Source organism: Grammomys surdaster, unplaced genomic scaffold, assembly GCF_004785775.1.
Source record: "Grammomys surdaster isolate TR1022 unplaced genomic scaffold, NIH_TR_1.0 97, whole genome shotgun sequence".
Classification (NCBI taxonomy): domain Eukaryota; kingdom Metazoa; phylum Chordata; class Mammalia; order Rodentia; family Muridae; genus Grammomys; species Grammomys surdaster.
In genome coordinates, this window is record NW_021604576.1 from 11850714 (window position 1) to 11867152 (window position 16439).

Here is a 16439-nt window from a genome sequence, read left to right on the forward strand (position 1 = left end):
TGTGTGTGTGTGTGTGTGTGTGTGTGTGTGTATGTGTGTATGTGTTTAGTGACTTTTTCCAATATCAGTAAGCATAATCTTCTGAGGGAGAGTTTCCTGAGTTTAAAAAAAGCTGTGGAAATCTTTGGTACAAGACACATGTGTCCTTGTAATGGTAATTGTTCTCTTTGACTTTGTCTGTTTGAGTTAGAATTCAGATGGAGGTGACTCACTGGGAAATCAGAATGATGAAAAAAATCAAAATTTTTGGACCCACAAACACTATGTAGAAATGATAACCCCTGTCTCTAAGACTCATGCTGGTGAGAACTTAAATGATATTTTCTACATAATGGAGCAGCCAATGCCTTAGATTAAAGAAGAGTCTGCAAAGAAAGTGGCTATTGTTTGAGTCCAGATTGCATCAGCCAGAAGTATTGGATACTGCACTATGAAAATACAGCAATATGGGACTTGGGTATGGTTCCTAATGCCTGCAGAGCAGCCCATATTTTTCTAAAATGTCAGTTCCAAGGGTTCTGATGCTTTATGTCCTCCAAATGCTTTGACATGTATGTGATGCATACAAATACACACATATACACACATACATACATACACACACAGCACTTTACACAGGAAAAGATATAAAATAAAAATCTATTTAAATGAATATGCACATGTTTAGGAATTTCAGGGAGAAAGAGGATTGGGTATGTTAGATATCCTCAGATTGCCTTTTTACCTGTATTTGTACACAATAAAGCACCTTTAGATTCAGTTCATGAGTTTCAACAGAGATCCTAGCAGGAAAGGCAAGGAAACATCATTTGGTGACAAAAGTTTTGTAATTCTGTTTAATAACTTTGTATAGTAAAAAAATAGGACTTCATGTGCCTACTCGATATTATCAGGTAAGTGCCAGAAAAGAATATCAAAACTGGGCAAACACACATGTGATACGTGGCAACAAGACAAAAGTAGCTTACATGGCTTCTTTCCTTTTTTTTCCCTATATCATCCAGTAGAATATTCTTAAATATTATAGGAGAAAAAATGACCACAGATCTAATTATAGAAATTAAGGCAGCAAGCAAGGCAATTTCCTAATATAGCAGCTTTCCAGAGAGAGTGAGAGAGTTAATGAACTTTATTAGCTTAGAGTGGATTATCTCCCACTGAATCCAGCTGTTGGTCCCATAGTCCCAGCTGCTGATGCAATTGAATATACAGATTAAACTCCTAGAATGGCTCTTGGTTTCTGTCAAGGCTAGCTTGTGTATACTTAAGGCCCTTATGATAAAAAATCAAATCACGTTCATGCAACAAGGTTACTAATATATTTTTTCCAAGTGGTTACAGCTTGCTATAACAATTTCTTTGATTTGTTCACACATATACACACACTTGTACAAATCAAATCAGATAGATTCTTTTTTTCTCTTGGGAAACTAAGAGCAAACATTAAAGAAATAAATCCTTCATGTGCATATAATAATCTTTTTATTTAAAACTATTCATGTATCTTAAGGAACTACTGCATGCCATTACTTTTCAATAACCACAATACTATAACAATACTATAAAGTTTGATAACTATGTATATAATCTTCCAGTCCATGGTCTACATTATAAATCTCTTCAAATAATTTCCCAAGAATATATTTTAACATTTCAACTAAGTTTTTCTAACATTCAGGTGTAATTATTCAGTAAATGTTCTTTATCTAAATAAGATTAATTTTAATTACTTAAGTTTAAATGTCTATCTTATTAAAGCCATTTGTAGACTTGTAAGTCTTGAAGATACAACATAGGAGTTATTTATAGATTCCTTCCCCATTTTTGCTCACTTTCTTGTGAATGTTTGCTAAAAGAAAAAGTGTACAGTCTAATCTAATTTGTATACTTATTAAAAGTATACAAAATAGTTACATCTCCCTTGGAAATTTACTTTATAACTTAATCACCTACTGTGTTTATTTGTAAGAATTATAAATATGCAAGTATATATATTGTAATAATGTATAATAAAATTCTGTATTGTCAGTATTTGGTTGACATTATATTTAAATATAGGCAGCAACAAAATTGTATGCTTTTAAGGAGTGACATTAATTTCATATCAAGTCTTAGTAATAGCATAGCTCCCTAAATGAAATACAATGAAGACATGCCTATGTTGTGTTCTTTTTATTTTTTCTTGGATCATTTGTTCAGGAAGTTTGGGCTGTCCTAGGTTAAGAGCAGCCTATATTTCCTCACTCTTTTTCATTTATAAGCTCCCTATCCAGCTTATCCAGGTAAACTATAATGTATCTGAAGTCAGAGCCTATATTATATCCTTTCATGTGTCTGTATTCATCATATCAGATCATAAAGTATAGTAAGATCTCAGTTAATGAAGGCTGAATTGCACTGCAAAGAAATTAGGTCATGGAAAACCTTAAAAATACAATTCTCTTGTTAGACACATCTCCATCTTGAACATCTTTAACATCAACTCCTTTAACAAGGAACTCTTAAGACATGATCCCTCATCTGTCGAGCAAGCTACCAAACAATCCAGCATCACCAATTCTCTTCACTACCTCCAATTCAGCCACATTTAGATAATGCAATATTGGTCCAAGTGATAAGACTCAGTTATCTACACACATTAATTCATTATTCCTCGGGATGATGGCAGTGATGAGCCACCATGTCCAAGAGTGCATCTGGCAGTTTAGTATTTAGCCAGTAATAATGATGGCTCCTTATTGACAAACTCATTCACTTTTTCATGGCCCCAGATCAGTGAAAATAAATTTACAGGTGCCAGGATTTTAAGAAATGTACTTGAACATTGTAAAACAGACAAAGTTTTGGGTAGTTGGGTAGTTTCTCTTCCCCAATTACCCAAGCTACTCAATCTATAAGAAACAAAGCACAAAGTAAAAATAAAGCGTCCCAATGTGTAAACTTTCTTCATGGTGAAATAAGGATTAATTAAACAGGCCAAGGAAATTACAATTTCATTTCTGTCCCATGCCTACTGAAGCCAACGTCTGCCCTAGGTAATGTCTTTCAATTTACTGCTTATAAAAGTTAAAATGAAAGATATTTCTGGTATAATATTGCTACAAAAGAAACTTACACTGTATGATATACAGTTAATAATAAGTGAAAAATAAAATATGAATGTATTAGGCAGCTTCATAACTGTATGATTTTAAAATGTTTCCCAAGCTTAAACAAGAAAGTGACCAAAAGACTGTCGGGGACGGGTTACCATCAGGAAACAGGATCATCCTGTATGACCTTTCTCAGAAACAATGAAGGGGCTTGTTTTATATCATAGAAAGTCAGATCTTGGAACTTTGTTTATTGCCTTGCTTGTTCTTTGACTACTTGCATCTATTGTACTGCTAGTTCCTCAACCTAGAACTGACCTTGATACTTGTGTGTAATTAAAATGGTATAAAAGAAAAAGAAAGAAAGTCAGATACAACATAAAATGAGTAAACCCAGACTCTAATTCTGAATATGTTAATTACTTAAGAACCTTGAATAAATCTTTATTTAAATAATAGAAATGGAATGTCCTTCAAATTCTCTAGTCAACACCTAAAATCTGAGTCATTCATTTGCAATTAAATGGAGTTACTTCTCAAGAAGTCAAGAGTCTCACCACAGAATTTAAATGTCCTTTGTTGGTTTGTGCTTCCCTTTGTCATTTTGAGTGAGGTACTCCACAGTGCAGCACAGGTTAACTTTAAAGGAATAACCTTCCTGTCTCGGTCTCCCAAATACCATAATTATAGGCATGAAACATCAGATGCCCTGAATCAGAATCAGAATCACACATCCTTGAAAACTGTGAGACTTTGAGTCATGAAGCTGGTATTAAAATGATCACTCTGTTTCCAAAGAAAGCTTGTTAATATTACTGTATATACTGATGCTAGAAAAAAAAAAAACACTACAGAATCTTATATAATGTGTTGTTATATCCATTATATTGGGTGATTTTTCTGTTAAGAAAATTTGTGGGTTTTAATATATAGGCATGTGTGAATTATATCATACATAAATGTACATAAAACTGAGTAAGACATTCACCAATGTAAATAAGTCAACATAAGATATTTACCTCCATCAAACATTGTACATTTGTATGTTTATGTATTCATTGTCCAAAATTTTGGTTTTAAATTTGTTTAGAACTTAGTTCATTTAGACAGAGTTCATTTACACGAGTTTGCCTTTGACTTTCAAATTTTAGTGAAATTAAATAATCACTTCACAAAAAGAAGAAAAATGTTGCATTTTTATTCCTGAAATAGAGGCTTGTGAAAGAATCGAGTTGGAAGACAGCTATTACCTAAAATAATGGGATTGTATTCAGTTATCCTCACTTGAGTTAAGCTTCAGTATTCACAGGTTCTTTATTTTTACTCCATGTGCATCATCTTCCTCAGCCTTTATCTCTTCACCTTATGTTCCCAGTAAAACTAAAGACAACTTGTTAATAAAATTCCTGTCATTTACACAATTGTTAATCTCCTTTGCCAAGACAAATATTGACTTTATACCTGTTCTCCTTGGTAGCCTGTAAGTAAGAGCAACATTCCAGTACTGGTTCTCCTGTCTCCTCATCTGTAAGATTTGATTATTTTGCATAGTCTTACTAACTACCGGAACATTAAATCCAGGAGGGCCTTGAGTTCTATATAAGAATCCATAATGAAAAGTCTCTGCTCTATTTTATGACAAATTCATTTTCATATTCATAGAGGGTTCTTAGTCAATGCTAATATTTTGACATAAATTACAATTATATCAGAATACTTTGATTTCAACTTATGCTTACCACAAAAACAGAGCATTCAGCATTACTCTCTGCTTTGATTCATTCAACTGTGATGTATCTATTCAGTGAAGACCCATTATTGTGGAGTATACAGTACATACCAATTACCCCATTGCTACACAAAAGATAAATATCCTCAGAGGGAAATTTAAAAGATCCTCTCATTCATCTTCTAACTCACCTATTGTCCACACAGCATGTCATATGTGAACATCTGCAGCAGTTGCAAACTTAAGTACATAGTTTTGAGTATTTTTCTTAGTCAGACAGTACGGTTAATTAGGCAAATTTCTGTAGAAAACCAGCAGTAAAGTTAGTACACCTGGCCCCTATGAATTTTGATACAGCTGAACACATTTGCTGAAAACCATTGCTGGCCACTCTGTTCCTGCCCAGAGTTCAGAGACAAGGACTACAGAGAAAGCAAAATGAAGTAAAACACTTACTTGATAAGGGAAGACCTGAGGGTTTTAAGGCAATGGTTGGTAAACAAACTCATTGTACATTTGGTCAACTTTCCCCTTCCTGTTTTATATATAGGGAGCATTGCCTGCTTAAGAATAGGACTGAACACATCCTCTCCATCAACTGCAAAGGGGAGGATGGCAAGTCAAGTCTCATTTCCCTTAAATTGCTTACAGTAATATCAAAAAACTTATTCACACAGTCCATTCTTCGATAGGGTTACCCTTCAAAGTTTCTTATATTTTCTTGAATACTCTTCTAACGTTTTTTCAAACATTAACCCTGTGTTCAGTTCTGTGCAGTAAAATGCAACCACAAATTAATATTTCACAAGCTGTTTAAATGTAACTCGTAAGTTGTATGGGATCTTGTTTTACAATAAAAGCACAGAGAAATTTTGAATAGAAATTGTAGTATTTAAATCACCTCCTTTCCTGCTGACAGATACCCTCCACTCCCTCAGTCAGATTCATTCATTGAACACAAGGTTTGTTTTTGTTCAACAAGATAACCACAAACAAATGATGAGCCTGATTTCAGCAGGAAGGACTGCTGCATTCAGGAAGGATGGGAAGAGACTACACCTACACCGCCCCTGAAGTGCATGGTATGGAAGTTCTCTGTACAACGTTCCGCTCTTAGGCAATAAACACAAAAGAAATAAGGGCTTTAACTTACTGAGATTTAAAATAATAACAACAATAATAAAGAGATTGTAAACGGTATCTCTGGTGCCAACTCTTTCGAGAAAAAGCTGCCTATCCTTAAAAGTTGCCGACCTTTGCTGGCTCTCTCTCAGGGAGATTCACAACTGGGCTGTGTAGGTGTGTGTGGGCTGCTCTAGACCTGAAAAAAAGAGACAGATTCTGGGGGAAAAAAAACAGGTAAAATAAGGGGCCTTCCCTGTGTTCAGTCAACAAGCCCCTAGACAAGGAGGAATCTAAGCAACGTAAATAGTTGTGCACTTTAAAACAATGACAAAAAGTTTAGTCCCAAAAGATTTCCTGTTTTTGTCCTCTTTCCATGCTTGATCATCACCTAAATAGCCCAGGTACAGAGACACAATACACAGAATACACCGCGTGTCAGTGTCAGTTTTGAGACGAGTGTCAGAAAAGCTTCAAGACAGCATCATGTGGGAGGAATGAGGTCAGAATTCACTACGACTCTGAGGAGGAACGGGATGGCAGGACAGATGACTCTGTGGTCAGGCTTTGAGGGTTGGTCAGGGGAGGACTTCGTGGAGAAACCTAGGTCCGCACGATACCGCGCGGCAGGAGATGAAATTCAGAAAGACCTGGGGACAACGACGGTAGCAATGACCCTGTTTGAAGTGACGCCAGGCGGAGGCTATCTGCGGCGGGAATGAGAAAGGCAGCGGGAGGGCAGGAGGGTGACAAGGGACTAAGACGTACAAGAAGCTATCTCTGGAAGAGAAAAGGTTCAAGTTCCAGGCTAGTGGAGTTGAAACCAAATGTCCCCGGGGACCTGTGGGAGATCCTGTGTGAGGAATATACCCAGCAGGTGGTCAGGGTGCCTTTCTCGTCTAAGGATGTTCGGTGGGCGCTCAGTTTAGTGCCTGGCCCCCTAGAGTCTCTGGTACTCACCGATCCCAGCGAGGGAAAGCTCCATCCACGGCGCGTGAGAGCAGCACGGCTCGGGCGGGACGAGGGCTGACGGTGGTGGCGGCGCTGTCCTAGCAGTGTAGCCGTAGTCTGTGGGTAGCCAGGAGGCAAGAGCGGCCGCGGAGTCTCAGGGAACCCGAGGAAGAAAGATCGGCGGCTCCAGAGCAGCAGCGCCCCGCGCGCTCTCTTCCCATCTCCGGGGCTGCCGAGGTTGCTGCTGCCTAGAGCAGCCAGAAGAGGGGGAGGGGAGCAGGCACGCGGCAGGGAGGGAGAGCAAAGAAAGCAGAGAGGGGGGGAAGGGATGCGCGAGGGGAGATGGAGATGATCACCGAGAGTTGGGAAGAGAAGGGAGGAGCATAGCTGTCGGGTACAGGTTCCCACCAGAGGAGCTCTGAAATGGACCTGTGGGTCTTGCCCCAATACCCTGTCACTCCATGCTTCCCCCTTCGCGCCCTTTCCTTTGGCTCTGCCTCCGGTGGCTGTGGTTCGGAGTACCACGCTCTACTGCGGATGCAGTTTCAGCAAGCCTCCGCGTGTGTTAAGCCGGGAGGCTGCAGAGACACAGCATTGCTCTCCAGGCCTGTGGCACCTGTGCGCGCACACACAGCCCCTGGTTCCATTGCTACGTCTCCCAGATGCAGACTCTCAGCCTGTCAGCCTCCTCCACTCTCCTTTTCGGTCAAACTGGTCCTAGACGTGCAGCAACCGCATCTGTCGAGTTCCTTATTGCTGTTTTTTTCCCTAGGCGCTATTTGGCACGGACTGTCCAGCCAGAAGGCGCCAGCAGGGAGCTCAATGCGGGCCACCTTCTCCTGTCCCTCTGATCTGCTGCTTGTGTTTGTTCTTGGCTGGGGTTAACCAGCTAAAAACGGGGGGGGGGGGTTAAAACTAAAGATAAGGGAGAATCAGATTTTCTGAAACCACATTCTCAGTGATTTACAAAGGTTCTAAATGTAAAGGGCAGTGCTGTTTGACTTTCCTCTGTAAGGAACATTAAAATATAAATAGGTAGGTAGGTAGGTAGGTGGATGGATAGGTGGATGGATGGATGGATGGATGGATGGATGGATGGATGGATGGGGCAGACTCCACTTTGTTGAGTTTTTGTTTATTTTGTTAAACTACAAATCAATCCTCGAAAATTATTTTTAGACTACAACGATTCAAATACAAATAGAAACTATATTTAGTGCCTCCACTTACACTCAAGAATCAGGAAATGAACTCACACATTTAGTAAATATAACGACAATCAGAGTATTGCTGACTGATTCCTATGAACTTTGAATTTGTTTCATAATTGGAAATAGGCAGCAGGCAGGAAGCAAGTGGATGATGCGAGAAATGATACAGGTAGAAAAAGAAGTCTAGTAAAACTCTTTTCAAATAATATAGGAAGTGTTCTTTTACGTCTTAGCAGAGTACTGGAGAAAGGAGGTGCTAATGTGTGTGTGTGTGTGTGTACGTGTGTGTGTGTGTGTTATATGTGCACCAAGCATGTGCACATGGGCACATGCTGCTTTTTAAAATGTAATAATCTTCATCTGCTAAAAGAGCTTAGTCTCTAAAATAATCTAGACATTTTATTTTACATAATTATGCCTTATATAACAAATGTACTCATATTAAAATAAATGCTTTCTCAGTTATGAATGCAGTGTGAAAAACATTTCTAATGCAACAAGCCAGCCTTAAATATTATTGAAAACCTTCTCTCTTCCTGTATTGTTTTACATGAAGAAAAAGAAAGTTAAATTTTAGTGATAAATTAGTATTTGACAGTGTCTCTAACTTGTTAGACTCTTTCTTGTTGATCCTGCATGTCAATGAAAATATTTGTTTTCAAGTCTATTTTTGATGATCAGAATAAGAGGCCAGTTCAGTAAGGGCCAATGGACCAGACACCCCAGCTTCAAAAAGCATATGCTGCTATGTCCAGATATGTAGCAGTACAGCACACAAATTCACCTACTCTTCATCGGTTGAAGGGCATGGAAGGATACTGACTGGTGGAGCATAACATCTCACTCGGCACTCTTATTCAGAGGGGAATAATAAAGTTTGCAAATGACAGTAACTGTTTACTTAAGTCATGGTTATTGAGAATTAATAAAAATAGAAATTTCTGGTGAAGTGGAGGAAGAGTGGGGCTGGGGGTTTGTGGAGGGAAGATTGGGAAGGGGGACAACATTTGAAATGTAAATAAATAAAATAATAAAAAATACAAATTTCTTCATATATATAATTAGAATATCCCTCATGTTTTTTTTCAATTTTATTTTTAATGAAATGTTTTTCTGTAATTCTCATATAGATGAGAATTTTGGGCTTCCATACAATATATTGTGTTATTACCCCCATCTCTTAACTCCTTCCATAATCTAGCCCTACTCCCACCTCCTTTCATATCCTTTGATTTTGTTTTTCATAGTGTAGTTTAAGTGAGAGGGGCCTCCATAGGCTCAAAAATTTGAATCCTTGGGCCCTGTTTTGTTGCAAGTGTTAGAGGAGGACTAAGGAATACGACCTTATTAGATAAGGCATATTACAAGGGTGGGCAAGAGGTTTTTAAAACTCTCCTAGCATCCCTAGTGTGTTCTCTGCCTTTTGCTTGTAGTCTGAGATGGTACTGGTTTTGAAGGCATGAAGGGGTCATGGAGAGCAGCTAAGGCCTGACACTCAAAAGCCAGAAACAGCCATTAGTGAAGGTGAAGCCTCAATTGCAGCTGATGACTCAGGACTAAAGGGGTCATGCAAAGAAGCTGACGCTTGGCACCATGAGGAGAGACTCTGAGAGGGTTTTTGTGAAGTCTAGTTGCAGTAAAAGACCCCAGCATATTGTAGATGGCAGTACCATGGGACGCCCACCAAGAACAGCATCAGTAATAGAGTGGAGTCCTACAGAGGACAGAGCTGGAGAAGTCACCCAACCCCTTGGAGTAGCCCAGAAGATCATGTGTAGGTTTAAGACATTGGGACAGTAGTTATAAATTGAAGTTGCCTTGGAGACACAAGATGTTAGTGACACTAGAGCTGTGGGATACCTGCTGAGGAAAGCTGCTAGCAGGGAGTAGAACCAGCCAAAGAGAGAGAACTGTGTTATAGTCAACAAAAGTGAAAGGAGTTGGACTTCAGACATGGGTATGCAGAGTCTGGGGTTTTCCCAGCCTGGTTTTTGTCTTGATATGATCCAGAATTTCCTCACTATGACTTTTTAGACTTGTACTGTATATCGTGTGCCACAATATGTTGGAATTATGAGATTTGCTTTTTGCTTTTGATTTTATAGGGGATTACAGTTAAGAGACTTCATGAATCTCAGAAGAGACTTTGAACTAGGGACTTTTTACATTATTGAGACTGTTGTAGACTATGGAAACTTTCGATATTGGACTAAATGTCTGTTGCATAATGCTATGAATAGGTATGACCCCCATAGACTAATATGATTGAACACACCTTTGAGGGCCAGGAAGTGGAATTTGTTGGTTTGAATACGCGTGAAAGAATTATCAAAAATGCCAAGATCAACTGTAAATGTCACTGGAAGGGATGTGTGTGTGAGAGTGGTCCCAATGACATCTTCTTTAAGAATGTACAGACAAATCTGTACTTCAGAAAATTCACTTGGGAATGGAAAATTTATCTTCCTTGGCACGATGTATTCATAAACAAGAACTGGTCCATGATTACAAAATAAAAGGGGAATGAAAAAGCACAGGCCTCACAGGAGTCCACTAAGGCTAGCTGGTCACGTTGGTTGCAGAAGCCTGCATTTTTTCTTCCCCACAATCTCTGAGAGATGTGGTACCACTTGTAAATCTCAGGAAGATGTAGGATATGTAATGATGAGATAAGAACACTGACTGCAAATAGTAGCTGTTTGCTGAGACTTTGGAAATCCTGGGATACTCTTTCCTTTTCTCACTTTGATGAAAACTATGTTGATTTAGTTGATGTTCAGTAGCTAAAAATGGACACAGTATCAATACAAAAACAAGAAAATCCTTGAGAGGAGCTGAAATAAGCCAGTTGTTAAAAATGTTATACTATAAAAATGTTGCTATGGAGAAGTTGCAGAAGTATTTTAATATTCTGACATGAATCTTTATAAAGGCGTAGGAAAGGACTTCTCACTAAGCATAAGAGCCACAGGCAGAAAGGCAAGCTTCTAGAAAATGATGTTGAGAAAACAGTAACTGGTGATGTAGGGGACAGCGCTCAAAAGAGAAGTGGGAGAAGAGGACCAGTGACAAGTTAGGACAGAAAATGGAAGAAAAACAGCATATGGTGGATAGTGAGGTAAAGGATAACGGTGAGGAGAGAAAAGGAAAAACAAACAATCAAAACCAGTGATGGAATATAGAAAAAGAATGAGGGGAGAAAAGCAAGCCAATTTAAACAAATGAAGCCGCAGTAGATTAAGAACTGGTAATGTAAAGAAGAAATGTTTTTAAATTTATTAAGCAAACTTTCTTTAAAATGAAAGGTTTCATTTTTTATGTCAGACTAGAACATTGATTACCAGAAAAACTTCCCCAGAATGATGAATGCCAACTTCTAAGGAAAAAAACCGTCTCTGTCATCATCTTCGTCGTCGTCGTCATCATCATCATCATCATCATCCTAGGACTTTCATTTTCTTCCTTTTGATTTATTCTTTGGTATTTTGTTTGATTTTTTGTCTTCAATACATCCAACTGAATAGTCATCTCCTCTCCCAGAGTCATTTCTTCTTAGTTTCCCTTCACAGACCAGCAGGCCTCCCAGAGATATGAACTTGAACAAGGCATAAAAGATGCAATAAGACTAAATGCTCATATCAAGTCCAGGCAAGGCAATCCAGTAGGAAGAAAAGATGCCCAAGAGCAGGTGAAAAAGTCAGAGACACCCACCTCCAACTCCCACTGTTAGGAGTTCCACAAAAACCCAAGGTAACAACCTTAACATATATGCAGAGGACCTAGTGAAGACTCCTGGCAGTTCTGTGATTGCTGCTTCAGGCTCTATGAACCTCTGTGAACTCTACCTGATTCCATGGTCTGTGTTCGCCTGGTGTCGTTAACCTCTCTGGCTCCTCCTCTTCCTCTTCCTCTTCCTCTTCCTCTTCCTCTTCCTCTTCCTCTTCCTCTTCCTCTTCCTCTTCCTCTTCCTCTTCTTCTTCTTCTTCTTCTTCTTCTTCTTCTTCTTCTTCTTCTTCTTCTTTTTGTGGAAGAATTTGGCTGTGGGTCTCTGTATCTGCTCTCATCAGCAGCCAGTAGAAACCTCTTTGACCAAAACTGGGCTAGGCATTGATCAAGTTTCTCTTTCTGGGTCTAGATTACCTAGCTCAGGATGATTTTGTCTAGTTCTACTTTCTTGCCTGGCAATTTTATAATGTCATTTTTGTTAACAGCTGAGTAATACTCTATTGTGTAAATGTACCAGAACTGCTTTATACCTTCTTCTGTTGAGGAATATAGAGATGATTTCCAGTTTCTAGTTATTAGATATAGAACCACTGTAATCCCAGTGAAGCAAGTGTCTTTGTGGTTGGAGGAGTGTCTTTTGATTATATGCCCAAGAGTGGAATAACTGGGTATTGACTTAGATCAGTACCCAGTTTTCTCTAGAATCACCATATGGATTTCAAGAGCGGTTGTACAAGTTTGCTTCCCCACAAACAGTGGAGGAGTGTTCCCTCTATTCCACATTTTCATCAGCTTAGACTGTCACTTGTGTTATTGGTCTCAATCATTCTGATAGATCTAAGATGGAGTCTCAAAGTAGCTTTGATTTTCATTTTAAGGAAAACTTTAGTACTATTTTCAAAATATATCCTTTTTTTCTAATTCCAGTAGTGAGGTACAGTCATCCAATATTAGTGGACAAAGTTTGCAGCAAGCCTAAGAGAGGGGGACCAGCTATAGCTTTCTTTTATTCTTTTCAGCTAAATGCCCTTCAAGTATAATGACTAGAAACGAATGTGAGTTTGTGGAAACTCCAGAAATTCTATTCTCAGGAACCTAGCTTTAGGAAAAAAAAATACTAAACTAGGAAAGAAAATGCAGCTTTCTAAGATAGAAGAAAGAAATATGCTAGATCAGAGGTTGATTGTTCAAATGAATAAATTAGAAGTAGTTATCTATTGATGATCTAAAACTTATAAAACTATGAGAAATAAAGGAATAGACTAGTCTATAAGCTTCATTGATCCACATATTCTAACATAATATATCCAAGTGCTTTGAAGAAGCACGAAAGAAAATAGGGTATAAAGGTGACGATCATTCGATGGTTAGAAATAAATGAAAATCACTAAAGCAACAAAAATAGCAATCAAAATAATAGCAGAAGTATATATTGAAGGAGGAAGACATGGAAGAATAAGAAACATTCTGTGTGCATACGTGCTCCTACATATTAGTGTATTGTGTGAATCTGTGTTCATACACATTCATACGTGTGTGTATGCATGTGTGTGCACAAGCGTGCCTGTTTGTGTGAGTGTATAGGCTACAGGTCAATGTCATATGCTTCTCCAATCTCTCTCCAGCCAGTTTTTGAGACAGAGTCTCCCGCTGACCCTGAAGCTGTAATGCTCAGCTGTCAATAATGTCCCTGGTGTCAGCAGAGCTCCTTATCTCAGCCTGCTGGGATCACAAGTATGTGCTACACAGTACTTTATGTGGATGCTGATGATCTAAACTGTTGTTCACATATGGGTGGCAAGTATTTTAGTAACCTGCCGAGGTCCAAATATCTCACCCTTGGACCGAACACTTGATATTTATCAGTGACTATTTTAGTAAACTAACCCATGCAGTCCATAAAAACAGAGAACTGTATTCAATTTATAAAGGAATAAAAAAATCAATATTAAGTAACAAAGTATAAAATAAAAGTTTCATCCATTTAAAAATATATTTAGAAAACTAATAATACAAGATAAACTACACTGTAAAGAAAATTCATAGCTATAAAGAATAAAAACAGCATAAAGGCTATGGAATAATTAAGAGTACTTATATTGTCTATATCAATAAATATAGGTATGTTTCTATATTTCTATACAATGGGAAAATAAATATTTCTAGATTTAGTTATTCAAAAAAGAGTTATGTTATTTCTCCAGGAAATGAATTCAATTAGGTTAGAGAAGAGAAGAATAGACATGCACACAAGACTGCTAGCAACTAGGGACAAAGTTGTAGCAAGGCCAAAACATGTTCAGCAAAAAGAAAGGTACTTCCAGATAATTAGACACTTTTTATTATACATAAAACTAATAAACCATAAATATTTATGTGCATCCTAGATAAAATAACACTAACATTACTACATGAGAAATTATAGTATTCAGAGATGGAGAGATTCAAATACAGAAGCTAGTATTAACAGAAATCTTAAAGCTTTGTGTCTAAACTAACAAAAAATGAGAAAGAGTATCAAAGATGAAATATCACGCATACATGTAAATCCAATCTCGAAAGCATTAAAAGTTCTAGTTAAAATATGATAGATGAATCACAGCAGTACATGAATATATCATCACAATATATCTACTACTTTATCAAGAATGCAAGGATGCAAATTTGTCCTTGAACATTCTGTGACTAACTTAAGAAATGGGCCTCTTTCTTGAGCTTCATATGCTGAGGGGGTTTGCAGTCCTATTAGGGGAGCAACAATGTCAATTGGCCAGACATGCCCCCTCCCCCAGCTTTGGTTGGAGGACCCATGGCTCTTGACAATATATGTGGCAGAGGATGATCTTTTTGGAGCATCCCTTGGGCCTGAGGAGTCCCACACCCTAGTGTTGGGAATGTCAGGGTGGGAAGGAGGTAGTCGGTGGTTGGGTGGGTGGGGTCCACCCTCATAGAGGCAGGGGGAGGTGGGATGGGATAGGAAGTTCTAGAGGGGAGACTGGGAAAGGGGATAACATTTAAAATGTAATAAAGAAAATATCCAGTAAAAGAAAAAAAGAATTCAAGGATGCTTATATATCAAAATACATATGAACATGCTTCATCATATAACTTATCTATAAGCCATAAATAAAATATCTTCAATCAGCTTATATAATATTTAAAGTAATGATTAGTGTAGTCATCACATATCAAATATTTAGCAAGAAGGCAGGCATGGTGTAAGTCTCTGCTAGATGCCACCTGCTGTGTTAATCAGCATTCATATAATATTAAGCCACTGTGCTGTGATAGCAGGATCAATCCTTCCTTCTTTTCATGAATAATGGACTCTTTATTCTGGTTTATTAATGTTCTGTCCTCATGTTTTGTCCTGTTTGGGTTTTCATTACTGAGATTTCAGCTCTTTTGTTCTTTCTTCATTATTATCAAGGTCCTGCTAACAATAAAAATAAATTTGAACATCCAAGATTCTTAAGACTATTCATCTTAAAATAATTTTAACCCACAATAGTAATATAGGAGTGAATTAAGCATTTTCCTTTTCAGAACAGACTCTATCTTTTGGAGTGCCCATTGAATTTTAGCAATACTGACAGAGTTCATTCTGTTCACAGCTCAGTCTTCAGATCTTCTCAACATCTCCCATCTTTGTTGTCTACAGTGACCCTACAATGACGCACCATTGTCACTTCATGTGAACAGTCTGTTTTAGGATTGACTGTTGAAATCATACATTATATTTGTATGCATTATGCAATTCTATAATGATATGTGTCCATGACAGTAATATCATACAGATGGCTTTACTGTTCTTAAATGTCTCTGTGCTTCATCTGTTCATCTCTCCTTCCTTCCCAAATCTTGACAAACTACTGTCTATTTACTGATTTTCCAAGATAGCTTGCTTTCTCCAAACTTTATATTTGAAATTGTTTAGTATGTGGCTTTTTCATACTAGCTTTTTTCTTTACTCATACAAATTGGAATTTTATCCATGTCTTTTAGTTGCTTGATTTTCATCTGGCTTCCATTTCATTTTTGTATGCACCACAGTTTGTTTAAACTATTAATGGAAAATAATTCTTGTTGTGTTTTACAAAAAGATAAAGAGAGGAAGGAATATGTTTGTTGGATATGCAGTCAGGTATGGGGGAAGTGGATCCCTCTGAGGGCCCATTCTGGGCCATCACTTCCCCTTACGAGACTAGCGACAGGACTGTACAGCATAGAATAGAGTTTGTACAGGGCATAGGGTGGAGAGTTGAGGGAGTAGTAGAGACAGAGTGTTGGTATCAGGCTCCGAACCCAGTGAGATCACATCTAGGCGACCCCCACATCGTTGCCAAGGCAACTGCCATACACTCCCAGAATCCACCTGGCTACCTCACCTTTACCTGGGAAAGGTTACCTCACCGCAGAACCCCCTGACCTTATTCTCTTCTTCTATCTTCCTCTTCTATTTCTCTCCCCCCCCCACACCTTTGCCCTAGCTCCTGAATACCCCCCCAAACCGTTTGGTCTGGTGTGGTCTGTTCTAAGCTGTGCACGGACATCTAACAGAGAGAGAGAGAGAGAGAGAGAGAGAGAGAGAGAGAGAGAGAGAGAGAG

The 16439-nt window shown here is 38.3% G+C and overlaps 1 protein-coding gene across 1 annotated transcript in view; it reads right to left on the minus strand.

Annotated features, from left to right (window-relative positions):
* Positions 1 to 7155, minus strand: part of Fut9 (fucosyltransferase 9) — a 168684-nt gene extending 161529 nt beyond the window's left edge. The window contains exon 1 of the mRNA XM_028781372.1: positions 6904 to 7155. The gene's annotated coding sequence lies outside the window, so the exon portion shown is untranslated. The remainder of the gene's footprint in view (positions 1 to 6903) is intronic.
* Positions 7156 to 16439: the final 9284 nt, after the last annotated feature.